Source organism: Panthera onca, chromosome F1, assembly GCF_046562875.1.
Source record: "Panthera onca isolate mPanOnc1 chromosome F1, mPanOnc1 haplotype 2, whole genome shotgun sequence".
Lineage (NCBI taxonomy): Eukaryota > Metazoa > Chordata > Mammalia > Carnivora > Felidae > Panthera > Panthera onca.
This window is the reverse complement of record NC_138355.1, coordinates 62,688,223-62,714,540: the sequence shown is the minus strand read 5'-3', so window position 1 is coordinate 62,714,540 and position 26,318 is coordinate 62,688,223. Positions and strand designations below refer to the sequence as shown.

At 44.4% G+C, this 26,318-nt stretch overlaps 1 long non-coding RNA gene across 1 annotated transcript; it reads right to left on the bottom strand.

Annotated features, from left to right (window-relative positions):
• On the bottom strand, window positions 1-26,082 carry LOC132686570 (uncharacterized). Its single transcript, XR_009613764.3, has 2 exons — window positions 25,480-26,082; window positions 1-405 (listed from the first exon to the last, which is right to left on the bottom strand). It is a non-coding gene; the product is annotated as an uncharacterized LOC132686570 (long non-coding RNA).
• Between the last annotated feature and the right edge of the window lie 236 nt (window positions 26,083-26,318).

Sequence of the window (26,318 nt, the reverse complement as noted above, 5' to 3'; positions counted from 1 at the left end):
TATTTGATAGAACTTTACTGACAGCGAGACTGTTGTGTATGAAGCATATGAAAGACAAATGAGGGATTACGTCACATGATCCTATTATCCCCCACCCCCACCCCCATTCTTGAGAACCGAGGTTCTTGGTCACAAAGAAAGGTGACACAAATATAAAAGACAAAGTTAAAACGCTGTGATGCTGAGTTTGAAATAGAGAAGTATCAGGGCACCTGAGTGGCTCAGCCGGTTAAGCTTCTGACTCTGGATTTCAGCTCAGGTCATGATCTCGCAGTTCGGTTTGTAAGTTCAAGCCCTGTGTCGGGCTCTGCGGTGATAGTGCAGAGCCTGCTTGGGATTCTGTCTCTCCCTCTCTCTCTGCCTCTCCCCTGCTGGTGCGCTCTCCCTGTCTCAAAGTAAATAAACCTAAAAAAAAAGAAATAGAGAAGTGTTAGTATTAACTTGTGAGCTATTTTATCTAAAATATTCCCTTGCTCTGTCCACTGAAAAGTCCACAATAAAAATAGTCAACTCAGTATCAGTGAACATTCCTAGTGCCAATATTGTGGTCCTGAAATATATTTACCACTAAAAAAAAAAAAAAAAAACATGGCTTCTGGAAAAAATGGCTGATTCCAGGTCTGAGGCAGGAAAGATAAAGATGAGTCTGGAACACCTCATAGAAAATGAGGAAGTTACAGGGTGCCTGGGGGGCTCAGTCAGTTGGGTGTCCAACTTCGGCTCTAGCCACGATCCCTCGGTTCCTGAGTTCAGGCCCCGCATCAGGGTCTGTGCTGATGGCTCAGAGCCTTGAGCCTGCTTTGGATTCTGGGTCTCTTTCTTTCTCTCTCTCAAAAATAAACATTTAAAAAGTTTAAAAAATAAAAAATAAAATAAGGAAGTTATAGGGGCACCTGGGTGACTCAGTCTGTTGAGCATCCCACTTCCGCTCAGGTCAAAATGTCATGTTCGTGGGTTTGAGACCCGCATCAGGCTCTGTGCTGACAGCTCAGAACCTAGAGCCTGCTTCTGATTCTGTGTCTCCCTCTCTCTCTGCCCCTCCCCAGCTCGTGCTCTGTCTCTGTCTCTCCAAAAAATAAAAAACTTTTAAAAAGTTAAAAAAAAGAAGAAAAGAAGGAAGCTATGAATGCCCATTAGAGTGGTGTAAACACGATTCAGGAGCCACTCATTGGTAAAGAAGGAATAATTGGTGCATCAAGAAAAAAAAATAATTGCAATCAACTGAAATGCATCAGATATGTTTAGATCCATGGGTTTAAATTACTTTTTAAAAAACCCTATGTGATGGAGCGCCTGGGTGGCTCCATAGGTTAAGCATCTGACTCTTGATTTCAGCTCAGGTCATGATCTCACGGTTTGTGAGATCGAGCCCTGTGCCCGGCCCTGTGGTGACAGCACAGAGGCTGTTCAGGATTCTCTCTCTCTCCTCTCTCTCTACCCCTCCTCTGCTCACTCTCTCTCTCTCAAAATAAATGGATAAACTTTAAAAATAAATAAATAAAAATTCTCTTATTTGATCATCTTTGATGGATGATAAGGGAACAATATATTATTGAGAAATGGTTAATAAAGGGAAAGAACCGGATGTTTGTTCTGCCTTTCCTATGTGAACTGAATTATTAGGTAACCAAATAGTAGAAGGAAGTTCTTTTAATAGATGTATTTGAACTAATAAGTGAAGGAGTGATTAGATTAGAATAACCTTTTGTGACTCCTGACGTACACTGAGCATCGGTGGTAGTTAACCTCATACACACACACACACACACACCCCTACACACGTACACATGCACAGACCTACACATGTACACACATGTACACATATGCACACGCACGCACGCACTTCACACATGCACACAAACAGTAAACATTTTATGTGCTGGCTGATGGAAGAACAGTATAGCATCTACAAAGTGCTCTAACCAAAAAGATAATAATAATAAAACCTGAACCCGATCAAAACTCTGAATCTAACTACCAATTTACAGGAAAGACAGATGACAGAGAGTATGCTAAAGTGTACCATGGGATGGAAGGAGCAAAATCTAGACTATAAGAATCTCTATCAGTCAAGCAACCCAGTTTATTCAATAAATAAAATGCAAGGTGGGAGAAAAAGGTGGGGGAAAAGTTATAGATTAAAAGAGATTTAAAAGACATCATTTTTTAAACTGAAACAACTAAACTCTAGTGTTCAGGGATGCACACATGGGTCATAAAACTTTTTCTAAAAAAGCAAAGCTGTAGTATCCATAAAACTCAGGATGAAACAAATTTTTATAAAGCACTGGAAGAGTCTGCATTTTTTGTAATATTTCTAAGACCGAGTCCCTTTATTTTTTATTTAAAAATTTTTTTAATGTTTATTTATTTTGGAGAGAGAGAGACAGAGCGCGAGAAGAGGAGGGGCAGAGACAGAGGGAGACACAGAATCCGAAGCAGGCTCCAGGCTCCGAGCTGTCAGCACAGAGCCTGACGCGGGGCTCGAACCCACAAACCATGAGATCATGACCTGAGCCAAAGTCAGATGCTCAACCTACTGAGCCACCCAGGTGCCCTAAGACTGAGTCCCTTGAATGCAAACAAACAAAATGGAAGAGATCTTGACAAGATCAAATTTAAATATTAGGGACATGACTTAGTGATGTGTTTTTCAAACTTTTATTGACAGTGACCTAACAGAAAATATATCTCTTATATCATGAATCAGTATACATGAACCTGTCCCAGCTCAGGATTTTCCAAACTTTTCGGAATGGACCATGAAGTCAGTTTAGGGGGCTGTGACCAGCTTTTAAAAATATCAAACAGGAGGGGCACCTGGGTGGCTCAGTCACTTGAGCATCTGACTCTTGATTTTGACTCAGTCATGATCCCAAGGTCATGGGATCGAGCTCTGTGTCAGGATCATGCTGAATGTAGAGCCTGCTTAATATTCTCTCTCTCTCTACCTGCCCCTCTCTCCCACTCATGCTCTCTCTCTTTCTAAAATAAAAAAAGTAAACAAAACAAAACATAAAAATATCAATAGGAAAGAATAGAACAGAAAATTTAGTCCATCCGACATAATTAAATGAAGTATGATTTTATGAAAATTTATTTCATATCTGTGTATGAACATGTATATTGAGTTGCAATGTAAAATCTATTTCTTCTCATGAGAAAGTGGTCCAAAAAGATTGGATGTATAACCCCAGCTGTTTTCACAGATTGGGTTTCATTAGTCTCGATCAAGTATACGATTGCTACGTTGAGATCAGCAGATACCCGAGCCCCGACGGCCTTCAGAGCAGTGTGGACCTGCAATGCTGCAGACCACATGTCTTGGGAAACAGCCAATCAGACCCTTCCCATCCTGTCTACGTTGGCGTGGAAAATTTAGTTATGACACCAACTTTAGGACCCGTCGCTGGGTGAGAAGAGCTTCCGGTTTTAAAGGCCAATCCCAGGGACTTGCCACATCTATGTGAAAACAGCACAAGTTTCTGCAATCTGGTTTGGTTTTCGCCCCAGGACGTGCATGTGCCTGCAGGTACTGGTCTCCCTGATAATCTTGCAACGTGTCCAGACCCTGAATCGATTCACTCAGCTCCTCCTTTATGCAACCCTGCCTCCCCTTTTGAGGTCCCCTACCTGGCACTTTCAAAGGGGTTTTTGGTAATTTGTGGCTGTATTTTTAAGTAAATTTACACTTATGGGTAAGCAATAGAAGCTTCCAGTTCAAAACCTTCACAGGTAGAAAGCCTCTCCTTGCACCCCTGCCTTCCAGCCACCAGGTCCTCCCAGAGGCAATAGATGTCACCAACCACTCCCACATCTCGATGCTGGCCCAGAAAAGAGGTTCCTGAAAACTGGTTTTGCAACCCGTGGGCTTTCAACACCTGAGGGATGAGAAAGTGGGGAGAGAGAGCTGGCAGGGTGCCTTGAGTCCCATGCCTACACTCTCAAGGCATCGTTCCGGAACATTTACTACCTGTGTTGTCATTACCTATTTATGAGTCTCTCTTCCCTCCTGAACCGTAAGTCTCTTGGGGGACCGCGTGGGCTCCCCTTGGCCCTGGGACAGCATCACCTTCTTCTGATCCATCCATATCTCTGGGAGTGGCTCACCATGGCCTTCAGAGCCCGCATGCTGGCCCCTAGAAAGGAGGTGTGCCCTGGGAGCTCCCCTTGAAAACCGTGCCTGGTGCCCCTCCTACTTCTAACTTAGGACCCCACACCGCTAAGCTGCAGCTTAGTATAATCGGTCAATAATCCGCCCATCAGTCTGTTTTCCCACATCGATCCACCTCCCTCCCTCTCACAGGTGTGCCCACAAGACTGATGGATGGTCCGGTGTCACCAGGGTCACCTGGGGTGCTGCTCCAGCAGCTCACATCTCACACACCTGGGCATGGTGCTAAGTGGGCAGAGCAGACACCTCCTGGGATGAGATCACTCCCCAGGCTGTGGGCACCGGAAGGGCCTGGGCATGTTCAAAATGGATCTTATTAAGGCCAACCACAGAGCCTTGGGGACAAAGGTTAGGAGAACATCTCTGGCCCAGAGCCTGAGTAAGTGGCTGCTGTGAAAAGAGGGTCACTGATGAAGGGACCAGCAATGAGGGAGAGACAGAAGTCGGAGCAGGTCAGGCCCCAGAGCCGTGGACCACTCGGCAAGGTAGGGGGGAGGCCCAGAGGGCTTGCAAACGGACCATGGCTGAACTCCCATGAATGCCCTAGGCCCATCAAGGCTAAGCCCTGGGAAAGAATGTCATGGAAAGCCAGGATTCCGAAGAGGGGCGTGTAACAAAGGGCACGAGGCATCCCAGCAAAGAGGGTCGGAGCACACAGCACACAGGCTTCTTCATGGAAGGAGGAGGAAGGTTATTTAACTGTACAGTGTGGAGAGGGCCTGAGTTCAGGGTGATGAAGGTCAACTGTCATACAGTCAAGAAGCAATGTCCAGGGGCGCCTGGATTGCTCAGTCGGTTAAGCATCTGACTCTTGATTTCAGCTCAGGTCATGATCTCACGGTTTGTGAGATTGAACCCCCACATTGGCCTCAGTACTGAGCGTGGAGCCTGCTGAAGATTCTCTCTCTCGGGGCACCTGGGTGGCTCAGTCAGTTAAACCTCCAGCTCTTGATTTCAGCTCAGGTCATGGTCTCATGGTTCATGGGATAGAGCCCGCATTGGGGTTCCACTAGTACATAGTCTGCTTGGGATTCTCTCTCTCCCTCTCTCTCTGCCTCTCCCCTGCTCACACTCTCTGTCTCTAAATAAATAAATAAATAAATAAATAAACAAACAAACAAATATTGGAAGAAAAAAAAAAGATTCTCTTCCTTGCCCTCTGCCCCTTTCCCTCTCTTAAAAAATATAAAAAATAATAATAATTAAAATTGATGTATCAAGGAGCAGCACACATATAATACACAGAGGTAAGGAGGCAACCATCAGAAAAATCAAATATAAAAAGAGTCCAAGAGTGGCTGCTCCGAGACAGGCCAGAAGGATCAGGTGGCCCAGGGACTGTGGCTTGCCTGTACTACCTCATTTATTTAACAACTGCGCCTGAACTACGGTCATGAACATTTTACACATAAGAGAAGGATGGCTGCCGTGCCTGTGAGAGAGCTACCCATCCAAAATAGTAAAATTAAAGCATATTGGGCTATTTAAAGGCCTTGTTCTTTCCAGAAAACAGAGCCATTTCTCCAAGGTGGAAGGCAGCCAGATTCACGACATCAGTTCCCATTTCTGTGAAGCAGGTCACTGCTCACCTCCTTCCCGCAGCCACGGGAAACCAGATGCCTGCAGCTTGGTTGCACTGTTAACCACTTAAATTAAGAATAATTAATCAGCGAGTCACTAGGTACACGACTTCTTTCAAATGAAATCAGACTTTGCCCCAAGATACTGGGCCAATTATTCATTATTTGCCTAACGTGCAGTTTTATGTGTGCACAGAGCATTCCTTCCCAGTCAAGAATCTACAAGAACATTACACCTTTGTACACCTGGCACCTACAACCCACTACCCTTTGCCAGTGGCCACACATTCACCTTCCTTCCACACAGCCCTGCTCGGATGCACTCCACTGCCTGTATGCTTTGTGCCTGAGTTTAGCTTTGACTCTTTGGTTGAGGAAAAAGAATGCTTCTGCTTAGTAAAACTCAGGCAGTGAGCAAAATGTAAAACTGTTTTAATGCTGGGGGGAAAAAAACAGACATCCGTGAAACAAAATAGAGAATCCAAAAATAGACCCAAATACATATGGCATTTTAGTTTCTGGTAAAGGTGACATTTTAAACAAGGAGGGGGAAAAACACGGATCCGCTGACAAATTGTTAGCAAGGAAAAGCTGGATTCCTGCCGCATCCTTCCCTTTCTGGCGCCTCAAAGATTTAAATCCAAATTATCAAAGATGTAGCATGTGTCGAGGAGCTGAACATAAAATAAACCACAAAATTTCAAAAAGAAAGCACGAGTGCACGTTCGAAAAGGTCTTCCTAAGAAGGATATAAAAACAGAGAGGCCATAAGGTAAACAATTGGTTAAATTTAAATACACAATTTTTTTTATGGACTAAAAGTAGCCCGAACAAAGTCCAAAGACCAGTGTTAAACGAGAAAAGACAGCTACAACAATATCTGGCAGCAAAGGGCTTATGTCCTCAACTGATAAAAAGTATGTATGAGCTGGTAAGACAAAAATGACAAAACAGTATGAAAATGGGCAAAAGATAAGAACTGGCAGTTTTTAAAGAAAAGGAGTTTCAGCCATGAAATCCAAATGAATAGATATTAAAACTTACTAATAACTAGACAGGTGCAAATCAACACAAAACGAAATAGCTGTAAAATTGGCAGACACTTAATATTTAAGGACAGCCAATGTTGTTGAAGATGTGGGGGAACTAGGCTCTCGTGTCCTATTGTGGGACCATAAAGTGAGGGATATAAACATGGGGAGGAATATTTGACCATAGCTATCAATATTTACAGCACCTTGACTTAGCATTTCCACCAAGAAAGAGATATACTCTAGGCATATTTACAAAAGCTTGCCAGGAGAGTCTATGAGGTTGGGTTCCTTATACTGTTTGTAATAGCAAAAAAAAAAAAAAAAAAAAAAAAAGGAGAAGGAGAGGAAGAGGAGGAGGAGGAGGAGGAGGAAGAAGAAGAAGAAGGAGGAGGAGAAGAAGAAGAAAAGAAAAATTTTAAGGGGGAGAAAAAGAGAGAGAGAGACTAGACTGTCCATCAGCAAGAAACTTGTAAGAATAATTAAATGTCTGACGATGCCAAATGTTGGCAAGGTTGTTATGCAAATGGGAAGTGTCCTCTTCTTGGGGGTGTGGGGAGAATGGGTGCTAATGTTTAGAAACAGTCTGGTACTACCTAGTGAAGTTGATGCACCCCTGACCCAGAAATTCAAGTCCTAGAGATATATCTTTAAAAACTGGTACACATGAGCATCAAAATACTTCAATAAACATGTTCATAAAAGTATTTTCCACAATAGGCCCAAAAGCGGAAACAATCCAAATGTCCACCATCATTAGAATTGGTTTTTTTTTTAAGTGGGATTAAGTTACACAATGGAATTCTACTATAGAATAATGAAAATGAATACATTCAGCTACCTGCCACAACATGCGTCAATCTCATAAATATAACATTGAGCAAAAGAAGCAAGAAACAACAAAACTCATGAAGTATGGTTCCATCCAACTAAAGCTCATAAACAGAAAAGTAAACCACCTTCTATGGAAATGCATCCATAACGGTAAATTTTTTTTTAAATGCAAGAAAACTATTATCACAATAATCAAGATAGAGTGACTTCTACTAGGTAAGGATAAGGCTGTAATTGAGTAGAAGTCTACTGGGGGCCTTTGGGTGGTAGCAATGTTCTATTTTTTGACCTGGGCAGGATCTAAGTCGTGTGTGTGTGTGTGTGTGTGTGTGTGTGTACACCATATAGCACAATAAAATAAGGATAAAAGAAATTCTAAATGTATTATTGGAACATCCTTATGATGAATACAATGGCATCATCAAAGAAGAGACGAAGATAGCTCTTGAAGTGCTCATGCAGAAGATCTCTAAGATGCACTAAGTGAAAGAAGCAAGGTGCCAAAGCTTGCATGGCAGAAAGAAAGTCCTATAAATAAAACTGAAAGAATGACACAGAGATAAGCAATAGATAACGGATATGCACATACATATATATATACACGTTTATGTATAAATAAACAGGTATGATATAGTGATATCATATATCACTATATATATCATATATCACTATCATATATCATATATAGTGATACAAAGATAGATAACAGATTGATAAATATATAGATAACTGGTTGATTCATAAAAGCACTGATATATGATAGACGCATAAACAGAAAGATAGATACTTTGATACCCAGATACCTACATGGATACCTAGGGAGATAAATGCATAGAGAAAGACCCATACATAGATAGATGATAGACAGACAGAAAGACGAGTACGTCGATACAAGGATAACATAGAATGATAAAAACATAAAACATACAAAGGTAATAAATAACAGATATATTAACTCATAGATACGTAGATGCAGTGATAGATAAGTGGATAGACCCACAGATAATATTTAGGATGCGTGTGTGCAGGTTTTGTTTGTTGGGACTGGGGAGGGAATTAGAAGACAATTAACAGGGGTTGCCATCATACAACATTACTATATACATCCATAAAATATGACATGACATTACTTGGGAGTATATGCCATTTTGATAAATTGCTTAATATATCATTTAAAAATATATTTTCTTCTATATTCATAGGATAAGAAAGATGGCAATAGTGTACCACAAATATTAAAATAATAATGGTTGGTAACAGAATTGGGGACAATCTTACTCCATTGTGCCCCTCATTTAGGTTTCCCAAAACAGCAACAATATTTTTTATTTTAAAATATGCCTGTAACGAATTAAAATATAAATAAAACAGACATACTTGACTTAAAAAAAATAATAAAAGGACACAGGTGGTCATTACTCCCTTTTCATTCACAACTTTTCACTTGGGTCTTTAAACAGGGACGGGTGACTACAGCTAGGGTCCTAACTAGCTTTTTATCTGAAAAGCTGTGTGAAGTGGGCGGCCTGGTCTTTCTATTCCCCTGCATGGCTGTCTTTTGCTCCGGGGCCAGGGAATTTGACAGCAGAGAACGAGTCAGAGAGGGGGCAGGCCCAGAGCCTGTCTTCGGGCAAGGCTGAGACTCCACTCACTCACAGATCAGAAGCCAAATCGAATAGCTCAGCAAACCACAACAGCATTGCTCAAATATTCATTCATTCACTTGCTAGCTAAATACCTATTGGACACCTACCAAACGCTGAGATGGCCCTAGACCCTGGGAACATACAGATCAAGTGTCTTCCTGTTGGGCTATTACATCATAATGGAGAAGAGACACAGTAAGTGGATACGTTATCATAAAAGGTTAGGGATTAAGAATTAACCAGGGGCGCCTGGGTGGCGCAGTCGGTTAAGCGTCCGACTTCAGCCAGGTCACGATCTCGCCGTCCGTGAGTTCGAGCCCCGCGTCAGGCTCTGGGCTGATGGCTCGGAGCCTGGAGCCTGCTTCCGATTCTGTGTCTCCCTCCCTCTCTGCCCCTCCCCCGTTCATGCTCTGTCTCTCTCTGTCCCAAAAATAAATAAAAAACGTTGAAAAAAAAAATTTAAAAAAAAAAAATTAAAAAAAAAAAAAAAAAAAAAAAAAAGAATTAACCAAACACAGGAGACATTAGCCAGAGATTTGCCTGTTTCAGGTAGACTGTTCAAGAAAGGCCTCTCTGAGATGGGGACTTGTGCACAGAGACTCAAAGAGAGGAAACAATGATGCAAAAATGGGGCGGGGGGGGGGGGGGGCAGGGAGCATGCTGCGTGGTAAGGAAAGCAAGCCTAAAGGCCCTGAGGTCAGAGCAGGCCCAGTGCGTTTGAGGAAAGGCCTGAAGTCCACCGCGGCTCAAAATAATAAGAGAAAATGAAATTAGGGAGGTCAGCAGGGGCCAAATCAAATAGGGTCTTTCTTGTGAGCTCTGCATTTTATTTTCTGTGTGCCATCGCAGTGACAGCCAAACTTTTATGTGACGCTTGCTGGGCTTTCCAGGGGTTTGAGCCAAACGCGTTCTCTCCTGAAGCACTTTGGGAGGTGTTTCAAAGACAACCACACACCACATCTCCCCTCTCCCCATCCTAACTGGATGTATCTCCCCCGTGGCTCCCTTGGCACAGGTTAGTACTTATGACGGCTTCCTCCCTCCATAGCCCCGGCTGAGCTCACTCTTCCCTCCACGTAGCGGTCCTGCTCTGCCATCACAGTCCTTATCTCGTTCCACAAGAACCCCTGACGCTCCCTCTTACCAAACGTGCTGGGAGCACAGGCTGCCCTCTCCACTCAGCAGCCTCACTTCACCTCTGCGCCAGGAACACAGCAAAGGCAGCCTCAGCGCCTCCGCATGTGGGCCAAACAGCGGTTCCCTGTGTTCTCCAACTGCAAGAGACATCTCCCCACTGCTCAAGTGGTCCCAAAGCAGCCCCTCTCCTTGGGCCAGTGTTCCTCAACCTCGACACCAGTGACATTTGAGGCTGTGTACTTGGTGTTCCTTGTGGGGACTGTCCTGTGCCCTGCAGGATATTTAGCATCATCTCTGGCCTCTCTCCAGTCAGGACAACTCCAAATGTCTCCAGACATGGCCATCGCCCCCTGTGTGTGGAAGCCACTCCCCTCCATTGAAGAACCACCTTCAGGGAAAAACTTGCTTCCCTGCGGGAATAAGCGTGACTCACCTCGGACTCAAAGTCCAAGGCAAAAGCTCTTAATCAATCTCGACTCCACCTTGACCTTTCCAGATTCTCTTATAGCCTAAATGGTGAAGGTTCCAAGTTTGCAAAACCAGTTTTCAGGACTCTTTTCCAAGGACTGCAAAGGCCCCCTGCCATCTTGCTGAGAAACGTGGTGTATTTAAAACCAGAGTCTTGGAGCCTCAATCAAAATGGAGGCAGAAATGGCCCCGTTCTCATACGCTATTCTCGAACCATTTCATGAAAAATGAAGGCAGCATACCTACACATCACACTAGCATTTATTAGTACAGTGTCTGCATAGAATATCTCTGGGAGGATTCACAGGGGGCTTGAAAGATAATTGGTTTTTTCCAAGGAAGGGATCGGACAAGGTGACTGGACGAACAAGGACAGAAGGCTTTCCACTTTCATAACTTGTGAATTCCAAACCATAATATTATCAATAACACTACTTTTCAAAGGGAAAAAGAGCGAAGGATTCAAAACAATGGCAACTTTAGAACCTTAAAAGGAGAGGCAGAAGTGCTTAGGACAAAGCTTGTGTGGAGAGCCTGAATTCTAGAAGGCAAGATGGCCCAGCTGTTCTGTGGTCCCAGCATGTCCTGGGGTAAAAAAAAGGAAGTAAATGGAAGCGACTTGTGTTATTTTTATACAAATATTGCAAGTCCACGGAATTTTCCCTCTAAAGGACGGATTTCAAAGCTTGGCTTTTTCTACCAGAGGACTGCAAAATCAACGTATTCATTCATTCATTCTTTTTTTTTTTTTCTTAATTTACTTATTTTGAGAGGGAGAGTACGTGAGTGGGGGGAGGGGCAGAGAGAGAGGGAGAATCCCACGCAGGGTCTGCGATGTGAGCCCAGACCCTGATGCAGGGCTCAATCTCACAATCTGTTGAGATCATGACCTGAGCTGAAATCAAGAGTCAGAGGCTTAACTGACTGAGTCACCCAGGCGCCCCCATTCTTTCTTTCTTTCAGGCGCTGTTCTAGGTGCAGGGGAAACAGCTTTGACCAAGACAAAACCCCAGGTCTCATCTATTCTAATCCAGGGAGAGGTCAGAAAAAAATGCAAAAAAAGTGAGTAAGCTATAGTGTGTTAGAGGGTAAGAAACACCCAAGAGGAAGAGGACATCATGGAGGGTATATAAGGAGTTTTAGGTGCAGAGGTAGGTATTAAGGTTTTAAACAAGGTTATCAGGGCAAGAGGCTTCAATAAGAAGATGAGTTTTGGGAGCATCTGGGTGGCTCAGTCGGTCAAGCATCTGATTCTTGACTTCAACTCAGGTCATGATTTCATGGTGCATGGGATCAAACCCCACATCGGGCTTTGCGCTGACAGCGTGGAGCCTGCTTAGGATTCTTCTCTCCCTCTCTCTCTGCCCCTCCCCTCCTTGGGCTTGCTCTCTCTCAAAATAAATAAACATTAAAAAAAAATAGCTTTAAAAAAAAAGATGATGATGATGATGGTTTTTGAACAAAGTCCTGAAGCTGTTGAAGGAGGGAAACTTCCAGACTCTGCCCAGAAGGGCCCTGTGCCTGGGCTTGGGCTCTGCTGTCACAGTCGTGAAAATCTTAATGAAGTTCGAACAAGAAGCCCCACATTTGCATTTTGTACGGGGCACTGCGGTGTATGTAGCTAGGCCTGCTTCCAGATAATCTGGGGAGTACCTGTCCATGCAAAGAGAATGGCAAACACCATACCTGGAGTTTTCAAGGAGCAAGGACGCCAGGTGACTGGAGATGGGAGTCAGGACAGTGACAGGCTGATGCACCACATAACACAAGACCATCCTGAGTGCTGGGCTCGCCCTCTCGGTGAGACAGAGAGCAATCCGTGAGCTTTGGGCAGGGGGTGACACAACACGTGTTTTAAAAGGATTACTCTGGGGGTGCCCGGCTGGAGCCTGGTTGGAGCATGCGACTCTTGATCTCAGGGTTGTGAGTTCGAGCCCCAAGTGGGGTATAGAGAGGACTTAAATAAATAAAACCTTTGGGGGCAGCTGGGTGGTTCAGTTGGTTAAGCATCCGACTTCAGCTCAGGTCATGATCTCACAGTTCAGGAGTTCAAGCCCTGCGTTGGGCTCTGTGCTGACAGCACAGAGCCTGGAGCCTGCTTTAGATTGTGTCTCCCTCTCTCTCTCTGCCCCTCCCCTGCTCATGCTCTGTCTCTGTCTCTCTCTCACTCTCAAAAGTAAACATTAAAAAAATAATAAATAAATAAAACTTTAAAAAATAAAATAATATAAAAAATAAAAATAAGAAAATGATTACTCTGGACTTTTACTGAGACTAGGTAAGACAGATGGGCAGGAGTGGGATTAAGGTGACCAGTTCAGAGGCTATTATTGCCCTAAATGACATTGGACATGGCTTGGACCAGAGTGCCCTTAGTGCAAAGGTAGTGAGAAGTAGTCAGATTCTGGGTGCATTTTGGAGCATTTGCTAGATTTTACACAGTGTGAGAGTTGAAAAGAAGAGTCAATGATGCTCTAAAGTTGGCCTGAACAACTGGAAGGATTTGGGAATGCGCAAGACCGTGAGAGAAGCAAATTTTCCAGGGAATGTGAGGAATCCACTTAGAGATTTTTTTTTTTAAGTTTCTTTATTTTTTGAGAGAAAGAGAGAGAGAGAGAGAGAGAGAGAGAGAGCATGAGGAGGGGAGGGGCAGGAAAAGAGGAAGAGAGAAGATCCCAAGCAGGCTCCCCGCTGCCAGTGCAGAGCCCAATGCAGGACTCGAACTCACAGACCGTGAGATCATGACCTGAAATCAAGAGTCAGACACTTGATTCTGACTAAGCCACCCAGGCACCCATCACTTAGAGATGTTTTAACTTTAAGGCGACTATTCCATCTTTAAGAAGAGATGTCCAATAGGTCATCTGTGTCAGGAGTTCAGGGGAGAACCCAACTGACAATGTATATTTAGGATTCATAGGCTCAAATGGACGAGATTTAAAGTCATGGGAGTAGATGAGACACCATACAAGCGTGCAGAAAGAAAAGCAGTTTGAGGCGTGAATTCTGAGGTGCTCCTGTAGTAGAGGTATGAACGTGAGGGGGAACCAGCAAAGGGAGCCCCTAAAGCATGCTCCATACAGAAAAGTTACCATCCTAATAGAGCCTAACAGAGAAGAATATCTTTCAATATGTTGAAAAATAAGTGGCATACAGCCCTGCAGATGCTTAGAGTCTTGACATCAATCTAGGCTTTGGTAACAACTCCCAGTTCAGACAAGCCATTAGCAGAAGAGCCGTGAACCCCAAGCCATGGAAATGACTGAGTACTAATATTGTTGTGGTGGTGGTGGTGGTGAATAATTTCAAAAGAAGAATGAGAAAGAGTGTCTGGACTTGTAGGATGTCCAATGATCCCAGGTGCCCTGAGCCCGAGGCGATCCCCAAGGCACAGGATTTTGAATGCTAACACTGGAAAGTCCCAGGCAAACAGGGATGAGTTGGTCAACCCAACCTGGTGTCAGTCATTCAAATTCAGTCCTCCCAGCTACTTATCTTGTGTTTTCTCATCTGTAAAAATAGGAGTAATACAGGATTGTTATTAAGATAAAACAAGAATATTGCACATCAGAATGCCTGATAGTAGGTACTCAATAAATAGTAGTTATTATTTATACTGGAAGAAAGACATCACTAGATTATGGCAAGCAAAGTATTTGGGGTTCACAATTATTTTTTAATTTTTTTAATGTTTATTCATTTTTGAGACAGAGGTAGAGTGTGAGCAGGGGAGGGGCAGAGAGAGAGGGAGACACGGAATCCAAAGCAGGCTCCAAGCTCTGAGCTGTCAGCATAGAGCCCGACACGGGGTTCGAACTCACAAACCGTGAGATCATGCCCTGAGCCGAAGTCGGACACTCAGCCGACTGAGCCACCCAGGCGCCCCTGGGTTCACAATTATGATGCTGACTTACGAAGGAACGCTAACACACGTTCATTTTATTCCAGTTTAACACCATTATCGTTAAGAGGTAGAGAGGTCATGACGTGAAATAAAGAGAGGAAGCCCAACACAGTATTTGCTTCTGTCATAAACAGAATTTACACCATCATAATATTAACACCAGTTACTGACTTTCGACTTGTAGAACTGAACAACAGATAAATTATGGGAGGGGCGCCTGGGTGGCTCAGTTGGTTGAGCGTCCAACTTTGGCTCAGGTCATGATCTCGCGGTTTGTGAGTTCGAGCCCCACATCGGGCTCCGTGCTGACAGCTCGGAGCCTGGAGCCTGCTTCGGATTCTGTGTCTCCCTCTCTCTCCCCCTTCCCTGCTCACGCTCTCTCAAAAATGAATAAACGTTAATAAAAATCTTTTTTTTAAGTTGTAAAAAAAAATTATGGGAAAACCAGAGTTTCAAAACAAATTATAAAGAAGCCCAACACAATATTTGCTTTTGTCATAAACAGGATTTACACCATCATAATTTTAACACCAGTTATTGACTTTCGACTTGTAGAACTGAACTATAGATAAATTATGGGAAAACCGTAGTTTCAAAACAAAGTAAAAATGTTATTCATCTGGATTTTGTCAAATAAATCTATAGCTGTCAAAAGCGGGGGGATGGGGGTGCCTGGGGGGCTCAGTCGGTTGGGCGTCCAACTTCAGCTCAAGTCACGATCTCGCGGTCCGTGAGTTCGAGCCCCGCGTTGGGCTCTGGGCTGATGGCTCAGAGCCTGGAGCCTGCTTCCGATTTTGTGTCTCCCTCTCTCTCTGCCCCTCCCCCATTCATGCTCTCTCTCTGTCTCAAAAATAAATAAACGTTAAAAAAAAAAAGCGGGGGGATGAAAATGGGGTAAAGAGGGGCAGAAGGCAGTAGAGGCACCAAGGCTCACTATGGGAAATTAAACACTGTCTCTTGTTTGTGCACCAAGAGGTTGAGATTTCAATGTTTCGCTTAAAGACGCCCGATTACAGTGGAGGAAATGAGACGGGAGTTCGAGCCATTTTGGAAGGTGGGTAAGTGGTGAACACATTTTAAAGGTGATGGAGGTGAACTAACTTCTCTCCTACTAGGATGGCAAGGCGTAAAGTGGATACAGTTAAAAAATGGTGTAAGGGAGGCGCCTGGGTGGCTCAGTCGGTTGAGCGTCCGACTTCAGCTCAGGTCACGATCTCGCGGTTCGTGAGTTCGAGCCCTGCGTCAGGCTTTGGGCTGATGGCTCGGAGCCTGGAGCCTGCTTCCGATTCTGTGTCTCCCTCTCTCTCTGCCCCTCCCCCGTTCATGCTCTGTCTCTCTCTGTCCCAAAAATAAATAAACATTAAAAAAAAAAAATGGTGTAAGGTTCTTGTTGGGAAATATGGAGATACCACCACAGGGGAAAAAAATAGAAAGGTTTAAAGTTGTATCTGGGGACCGGATGAGTTGAGGCAGGAGACAACCTCATAGGTGAATCAGCACTTTCATGATAATCCTTTCTCCATCCCTCTCTCCCCTCCCCCCATTGGACTTTAATAATGTGCATTGACTCTGTTTACGAAAGCTTAAAAGTAAAAAGAAAACAAAGACTGTAAAAATAACTGCCCATTCAAACTAATTTTTTTAAAGGATATTAAGTGCTTTTATGCACTCAGCTTTTCAGAAAACTGAGTTGTTTGGAGTGACTCATTCTTTGGATATGATAAAAAAATTTTTTTTTTCCCTACTCCACCCAGTCCCTCCTTCCTTCTGAAGCCAGGCCCCTGTCTATACAGTCACTGAAAACTAGATTCTCACACTTTGATCGCACTTGAACTATTTAGAGAAGACTGACCAGTCAACCCGTCACTGGGTACACCACTGTATTAATCTGCTCGAGCTGCCATAACAGAACATCACAGCCCGGTGGCTTAAACAATGGAAATTTCTTTTCCCACGAGGCTAAAGCAAGGTGTTGACCAGGCTGCAGACCCATCTGGAGCTTGGGGTCCTCTTCCAAGTTCATCCAGGTTGGGGCAGAATTCAGCTCCTTTCCATTGCAGGACCAAGGTCCCTGTTTTCTTGCTGGCTGCCAGCTGGGCATCACTCGAGGCTCCTGCAGCCCACCCTCAGGGGTCAGCCAGGTGGGCCCTCCATAAGCCATCTACCACAGGTTCGGCCGTTGGCTTTGGTCCAGGCTAACAGGAAAGTGCCTCTAGAAACAGAGCTCGCCTGATTCGATCTAATGCACAGATCCCACTCAAATTTTGTCAATCATCCTAATAGTATCTACTATAGGTCTAGGATCTCATTCAGGATCACACCTAACACTTAGTTGTCATGTGTCTTTAGCCTCTAGTTCCTCAGTGTTTCCTTATCTTTTATGGCCTTGACCATTTTTAATGAGAACAGGCCAGTTACTTTGTAGAAAATCCCTGTTAACAGATCGGATGTTTGTGTCCTTCCTAAATACGTATGTCGAAACCCTAACCCACATTGTGATGGTATTGGGAGATGGGGCTTTTGGGAGGTAATTAGGTTTAGATGAGGTCATGAGGGGGGGACCTCATTACAGGATTAGTACCTTTATAAGAAGAGGGGGAAATCCCTCTCTCCTTCTGCCTGTCTCTGTCTCGATCTCTGTCTCTATCTCTGTCTCTCTGTCACGTGAGGACAAAGTGACAAGATGGGCGTCTATGAGTCAGGAAGCCTTCACTGTGATCTCAGCCTCCAGAACCGTGAAATAAGTGTCTGTTGCTTCAGCCACTCAGTCTATGGTATTTTGTTATGGCAGCCTAGCTGAGTAAGATAGTCCCACAGTTTGGATTTATCTGATATTGCCTTCTAATTACATGCAAACTATATATTCTTGGTAGAAATACCCCAAAAGGGATGCTATGTTCTTCTAACGGCAGCCTATCAGGAAGTCCACACTGTCTATTTATCCCAATACTGGTGGTATTTTAACATTTATAAGATAGTGTCTGTCAGAATTCTCTATGGTAAAATTAACTGGGAAGTATTTGCCATTAATTAATAAACATTTAATGCATCGTCTGTGTGGAGACAACTTTGAAATTAGGCAAATATTCGGTCCCTCGTCAAACATTCACCCACTGGATTTAGCATCCATTAATGAATCTGACCTGAATCAATTACTACTATAACGATTGCAAAATGCTTCTAGTTCCATCATTCCCTCTGCACTTATTAATTAGTATCATACTGTGCAGTTTTCCCTTCTTATTGATTGACTGATTCAGTATGGACTCATGGGTTTCTACTTTATTGAGCGGATTATATTTGTTACTATTACTATTTGTTTGTTGCTCGAATTTTCCCAGACTTAGCCAGTGGAAGCTCCCTTAAGCTGATTCTTACGTCCTTATGACATACCCCGTATTACTCTTTGAACAATTTTTACTTTCTGGCACAAATATATCTTTGAGGCTCAAACTTTACTTGTTTTTTCCATATCTGGAATCAGCCATTTACCCAAAGATCCCTGGTTCCTTTTAGTGGAAAATGGTATTTAGAAACCAAGATCTGGGGGGCACCTGGGTGGCTCAGTCAGTTAAGTATCCCACTCTTGATTTCAGCTCAGGTCATGATCTCCAGGTTTGTGAGTTTGAGCCCCACATTCGGTTCTGCACTGACAGCGTGGAGCCTGCTTGGGATTCTCTCTCTCTCTCTCTCTCTCTCTCTCTCTGCCACTCCCCCACCCATAACCCCTCTCTCAAAATAAATAAATAAACATTAAAGAAAATAGAAACCAAGATCTGGGCACTGGTTATGCTCATTGCTACTGGGATATTATTGCTTCTACACCCTCACAGGAGACAGAACTAAAAATACGTGAACACACATACACTTTGCCTATAAATCTGTGTTTATGTCAGTCTATCTACACATACTGACAACCGTGGGTTCACAAACATTTCCAACTCCAAACCATCACCACAGGGTTTTCTCCAGCCTCTGCTTTTCCATGTTTTGTAATTTCCTTTTCAGATCGTGAGAAACTGGATTCCACCGTTCTCAATCTTTACTTTTTTGGCCAATTCCCCAGTGGTAACCAATCTCCTGACCACTCGCACAGTCTCCTTGGGCCGTGGCCCTGGCAGCCCCAGCCACGTTGGCTGAGCCATTGGCCCTGGTCTCACCAAACACACCAACCACAAAGGTCGAATCCTCAAACCTAGCTGTCCTGACTGGCTAATTCTTTGGCATGGGCACCACCAGTCTTGCCAGCCAATTCCCCATCCCCAATTCTACAGACCTTGTTGAGGGCGCCAAAGAGATGACTTTTTTAAAAACCCAGAGAGTGCTGCCGTGATTAAAATTGTTTATTACTGGTGGGGCACCTGGATGGCTCAGTCAGTTAAGCGTCCAACTCTTGATTTCAGCTCAGGTCATGATCTCATGTTTTGTGGGTTCAAGCCCAGCAGAGGACTCTCTGCTCTCAGCCCAGAGGTCACTTCGGATCCTCTGTCTCCCTCTCTCTCTGTCCCTCCCCCTCCTCTCTCTCAAAAATAAACGTTTAAAAAATTGATTATTACTAGAGAAGAAAAAGACCTCAGTGGAACAGAATAAAGAATCCAGAAACAGACCTAAATATCCATGCATTTTAGTTCATACTAAAGGTGTCATTTCTGATTAGTGGATTTACAGGGAATCTAGTCAGTGGCATAAATAAAATAGTGTTGGGGAAATTGAAGAACTGTTAAAAAAAATATGAGGCTGGGCTTATAATTTATTGTTTATACCAACATTAATTACAGATGGATCAAAGATTTTGAATAAAATATATCCACATAATTTGTGAATAAAGCGTGAATAATTTATATATTCGATCTTGGAGTGGAAAAGGCTTTTCCCAGAAGGAAAGCAAAGCCAAGGGGCTGTAAGGCAGAAGTCTGATAAATGTAACCACACAAAATTATACATTTATGAAATTTCTCTTCGATCAATCAATACGGCCTAAAATTCACTGGGGCTGACAAAATAATTTCAAACAACAAGTGCAAAATAGAAGAATAAGGAAAAGATATGCCGGCAGCTTAAAGAAAATAAAAAGGTGGATGGGTAATCCTTCCCAGGCTTGCACCAAAGTAAGAAAAATGAGAACCAAGACAAAGCGATGCAGTGCTTCTCCCATGAGAACGGAAGGCAGGGCTGCAGATCGGAGCCACAGAGGCTGGGACACTCTCCACACCACTGCCCCACACCGCACCTGTCTGGTTGAGCATGCGCATTCTCGCCTGCTGTCGTAGACTCAAAGTGCAAATTCATGAACTCTTTCTGCAAGAAAATTTGGCAATTGATTTCGATATTTAAAATGTACCGACCTGGGGCGCCCGGGTGGCTCAGTCTGTTAAGTGTCTGACTCTTGATTTCAGCCCAGGTCCTGGTCTCTCGATTCGTGGGTTCGAGCCCCACATCACTCTGTGCTGTCAGCACAGAGCCTGCTTGGGATTTTCTCTCTCTCTCTCTCTCTCTCTCTGCCCCTCCCCTGCTCGCACTCTCTCTCTCTCGCAAAATAAATATTTTTTTTTAATTTTTTTAAATAAATAAAATGTACAGACCTATTAACCCAACCATCCCAACACTAAGAATTTACCCTAAGAATATACTGGCAAAAGTCGCCAGGTGTCTCTTCAACTCTTGTAGGATGTTGACTGCAGCCTTTTTCATAATAATGAGAGAGAAAAAAATGGAACCAACTACACGAGGAACTGGCTAAACAAAGTATAGGTACATCCATCCTCTGAAGTAAAATGCCACCTTTAAAGAGAATGAGCTAGTGCTCTAAGTGCTGATATGAAAAGGTTTATGAAGACTTTATATTGTTTTTTTTTTTTAAAGCTAACTACTGTGAGTATAGGAGAAACCCCTTTGTATTAACAAAATTTTATATAAAGAGATAAACACAGGGGCACCTGGGAGGCTCAGTCAGTTAAGTGTCTGACTTCGGCTCAGGTCAGGATCTCACGGTTTGTGGGTTTGAGCCCCACGTCAGGCTCTGCACTGACAGTATGGAGCCTGCTTGGGATTCTCGCTCTCCCTTTCTCTCTGACTCTCCCTCCCTCCCTCCACTTCTCTCTCAAAATAAATGGATAAACTTAAAAAAGAGAGAGAGAAATACAGATTTGCAGCTACTCATAGACTTTTTTTTTTTTTCCTAATTTATGGAGGCTACTTCAAGACCATCTGAAACAAACATAGGGGGAAGGTGATACCCGTATTCTGATCTTTCCCTCAGAGCTTGGTTCCTTCGGACTGAAAAGCTTTAACGGGGTGGCCTTTGAGGAAGGACAGTTTTGTCTCTTGCAGTTTGAGGTATAATCCAGAGATGCCTCCAATTCTGGACTTTTCCTACCCCACCTGGTCCTTTTCTGCTTGAAAATGAGTCCGCTCCTGCCTGGACACATCTCATAATTCAGGTCCACAGGGGAGCTTGGGTGGCTCAGTCGGTTAAGTATCTGACTTCGGCTCAGGTCATGATCTCACAGCTCGTGAGTTCAAGCCCCACATGGGGCTCTGTGCTGACAGCTCAGAGCCTGGAGCCTGCTTCAGGGTCTGCCTCCGTCTTTCTCTGCTCCTCCCCTGCTCACACTCTGTCTCTCTCTCCCTCTCAAAAATAAACATTTAAAAAAAGAATTCAGATCTACAACCCCTTATCCACAAATGTGAAACCCAAAAAGCTCTGAAAAATAAGTTTTACTGTAGCTCATTCCTGTAACTCCATGGCAGTAAAACTCGACCTATATTGGTGTGGGTTATTTTTAATCTCTATTTATCCTTGCTCGTGTGAATAATCATGCATCTCACTGCAGAAATAAGAATATGCTTGATTATGGGGTGCTATCCCAGACTCTGCTGGGGAGTTTTGTGCTACACTCTATAATATCTGCCCTCTTAACTTCCTAAATTTAGAAAACTTTTGAATTCTCAACAGCATCTGGCTCCAAAGGGTTTGGACCTGTACCTTGCTAAAAGCAGCAACGTGCTGCTAACTCACCCTAAAATTCTGGTTCTTTCCAACTTCCATTCCCATTATTATAGGCTCAAGAGGAATCTGTATCTGCCTTCCTGGCTCTCTCAGGCAGTGTTTTACCAACTCTATTTCCCCAGCATGACAAGGATCCGCCTCACTGGCTGGTGCCCAGATACCAAGTTGATGATACATTATTTTGGATCTTTATTATGGCAGCCCTCCACTCCTGGTTCTAATTTCTATGTATTTAGAATAGTCTAAACTGCTATCATAAATATGACACCAAATGAAACGGCTCAAGCAAACCTTTACGTTCATGTGACGTTTGGGGAAAGCGATTCCCCGTCGGTGAGAAGCTCTCTTCTGCGTGGTCATGCAGGGACCCAGGCTGACAGCTCTGGCCCCCGAGGTTACTCTGGCCTCCACCTGCTCACCACCAGCTTGAGAGAACTCACCTAAAACATTCCTCGAGGGAGAACTGTCACCTAGAGATAGCCACACCTAACTACAAGAGAATTTAAGGAATGTAGGGTAGCCCGAGAATCCTTACTAGCTACCATTAATGAAGAGCCAAACATTCCTGAGCATGCTCATTCTAGCCACGAACAAGTCTGGCTAGATTGTTCTTTGGGATTTTTAGGGATATAAAATATGGCAGAAATGGAAGAGGGGGGACCAGTGATCATCTGTCAAGGGCGGGGCATGATTTTTGGGTAAATCTGGAGGACGGTGAAATGTGGTGCGTGAGGAATATGAACAGAAGAGGAAGCCATTAGATATATTATTTGCTGTTCCTCCTTTACCAACCTCTAAATGTTGAAAAACCCAATAGTAGGGACCTCTGATCTGTCCTGAACTTCATTCTATTCTCTCTACATGTGACTATAAAACCCATGCATAGATCTTTGATTTCCAAAAGCTCAGACCTGACAGCTAAACTCTTCTAGCAACTCTTTATCTTCTGAATATCTAAGAGGCATCTCAGGATAAAATGCAGTTAGAGAGACTGGCTAATTGTTCCCTAAATCCCCATCTTATGCACCCAACTAAGCATTTCCTGGCTTCCCATGATGCTAGATGAAGGCATAGAGCCTAGCAGATCACAAGATAGAAAGGGCTTAGATTCATGAATAAATGCATAAAACATTACTCTCTGAATACCCGCATTGAACTGCTTTGTGAACAAGAAAAGAAAAATCTATTGTGTTCAGCCATTCCTATTTTAAAGCTATTTGTCCAGCAGCCGTTAGCCTACCCAGGCTACAGACGTCCAAAACTGAACCTGACTCTCCTACCCAAATTCCTGCCCCCACCCATCTCCTCTACCTACTGTGGTAATTCCTTGGAAAGTGATGCCTTTCTCCATTCTATTGCTCAGAACAGAAGCCTTGACTTCTTTCCTTACCCACACATTGAGTCCACAAGCAAGGGCTCTTGGTTCTCTCTGTATTATTTCAGTTTGACTACAATAACAAACCCAAGCTCGCAGTGATTCACAATAAATATTTATGGCTGACACACGTCTGTGACTGAGCTGGGCTTCGCTAACTTTGGTTGAGTTCAGCCCAGTTTGGCTCCAGACTGCAACGCAGGTTCGGGTCTGCAAGCCATGCTTCTCATTCTGAGACTCAGAGGGAAGAAACAAGGGATTCCTGGAACACGCTCTGTTTTCATGGTGGGAGGGGCAGCAGCACAAAAGAGAGGAGAGCAATTTCCCATGCCTCATTGAAATTGCAGTCACCATCTGTAATTATACTGGTTTTATTGACAGTTTCCCCTATTAGGATGTAAGTTCTATTAGTGCCTGGCCTCTACTAGGCACTTATAGGTTTGTTAAATTCATGTTAAATGAGAGCATTCTGGGAAAGTAGTTTGCATCTAGGCTGTTAAGGATCTTGAAATGCCCTGTTTGAGAGTCTGCACTTTCATTCTACAGGCACTGGTCAGTCATCAAAGTTACTGTAATTGTCCAGATCAGAGGATACTTAAGGCCCAAACTGAGGCAGAGGGACTAGTAAGAAGACTGTTTGGGGTGCCTGCATCAAGAATCAGTAGTAGTAACAACATTTATTAAGTGCCTACAGTACTCCCAGACACTGTGCTATCTTCCTAACAAGCCAAGCAAAATAGGTGTTACTATACCAGTTTTGTATCTATCTACAAGGGCAAAACGAATTTCGGAGAACTTGTATAATTTCCCCCAGAATCACATAGCCATTAAATAAATGGCTATTCTGGGATTCTAGCCAATCCCCAAGTGCAAGAAATGAAGCCACGATTCTAGTTAAGGTCATTATTTAGATGATGTCCTTTGCTGAAATGCATAAAGGTTTGACCGCAGCTTTGGAGACCCTGTGAGAAGCCCGTAGCGCAGTTAAGTGGTTCTTCATGAAAACAGAAACGGCCGCTGGCTAACTTGCTGAGTAGGATAGTTCTTAGAAGGCTGTGGGGGCTCACAGAGTCAGTGACGGCCTGCAGATACAGGCTTCATAAAAAGGTCAGGAACCCAGGGGACTTCCAGAGAGCTGGGCCACAGGAATGAGTCATTCATGCATTCTTTTGACACTCCTCTCCCCTCCCTTTTTGTTCTGTTTTGCTACAGTCCCCACTCCTGTCTGTAATCTTTGGTTCCACTGGTTTTCTGTTTTCGACAAAGTCTGGTTAAGCCAGCTCTACCTCCTCCCCCTACCAAAGCCTCACCTGTCATGAGATTTTTTTTTTTTTAATATTTTAAAATGCTTATTTATTTTTTGAGAGAGAGAACAAGAGGAAGGGCAGAGAGACAGAGAGAGCAGAGGATCCAAAGCAGTCTCTGCACTGACAGCAGAAAGCCTGATGTGGGGCTTGAACCCATGAACCCTGAGATCAGGACCTGAGTTGGATGCTTAACCCACTGAGCCACCCAGGCACCCTTATGAGATTTTTTTAAAAGAAGGTCCTCAGCAGTGAAGTACTTGTCTGTGGTCAGAGATAAGTGAGAAAGGAAGGGGCCAGAATGAATGCTTCAGGTTCTTCACTCCTTTTACCACCTCAGGCTGCCTCTGCTTATAGATCAACAGTAACTTACTGAGTTTCAGCTGCTGTAACAAAAACACCATAGGCTGGATGGCTTACAGAGAAAACTTATTTTTCTAAGTTCTCCAGGCGGAGAAGGTCAAGATTAAGGTGCCAACAGATTGAGTGTCTGATGAAAGCCTGCTTTCTGGTTCACAGACTGCACTCTCTCATATGTGAGGTCTGCTCTGTCCTCACATACAGCAGAAGGGCCAAGGGAGCTCTCTAGGGTCTTCTATGAAGGCACTAATCCCATTCACCAGGACCCCACCCTCATGGCCTAATCACCTCCCAAAGGTTCTATTTCCACTCACTCACTCTAGGGACTAGGTTTCAATACAGAAATTGGGAAAAACACAGTCTATACCAGCAAGGGGGGAAATTTTCCCTTACTAACCCACCACTGCTTTCCGACTTTCTTCTTTTCAAAGTTCAACCAAAACAAGCCCTTTACACCCAACATGCCAGAAACTTTTAAAACATAAGGCCTTCTTGTACCTAAGACGTTGAAAGCATGAGAATGGAAATCGCTGAAACACCAATGAAGATTTTAGGAGCCCTCAGAAGACTTCGAGCTCTAAGTACATGACAACACAATAAAAAGGAAAAACAAAGAAAAAAAAAAAAAAAAAAACCTAGATTCCAGCCTTTCCATACCTTGGCTTGGAATCCTTCGGGTCCCAAGCACACTCTCCTAGAGGGGAGACGCAGAGGGGGTGGCCATTGGTGACATGTGGGGCACCCAGAGGAAAGGGGAGAGGGACGCACTTAAAACACGCGAGAACTGGAGACCCTGGTGCCTCGTGGGGTTGGCTCTTCCGGCTGAGTTCACAGCACTCGGAAGCAAGTTCTACCCCCTAGGGCCGACCCCGCCTGCAGGCCTGTCGGGGTCTCACCGCCTCGAGCCCGCTCCAGGGCTGCGCACGAGGGCGTAACAGGGGCCCGTGCACACTCCCGAAGGGCTGTGGGTCCCCGAGGCGGTGCAAAGTCGCTCCCAGAGGCGGACCTGCGAGGCGGGCCCAGGCGAGCCGGCTGGCGGGAGCCGCGGGCGAGGGCGGATGCGGCCGCCACGCGGGCTGGGCTCCGTTCCGCCCTCCGCAAAGTTGACTACAGCAATACTTATTAGCGAGAGAAACGTACAGGCCCCGACATCCCTAAATCCTCTCACTCGGCGAGTGTGGCAACTGAGCGCCTGCCGCGTCTCTGAACTGTAGCCGGACACCGCCAACCCACCCCGGGACCCCGGCGCGGGGGCGCTACCACTTGCCGCGTACTCGCCGCACAGGCCGCGCACGCGCCTAGAAGCAAGCTACGGTGGCTCTGCTGGGGACAAATCATTCACGTGCTACTGTTCTGCGACCCCAATCCGAAGAGTGTACACTGGCTGGGACAGTTTGGGAACGCGGCCACGGAGCCATTTGCGGAAGGGGACTAATAAACGGACTGGGGAGTAGGTGGGGTAAATGCGTGGACAGGCGTGAGGAGACAGAAAATTC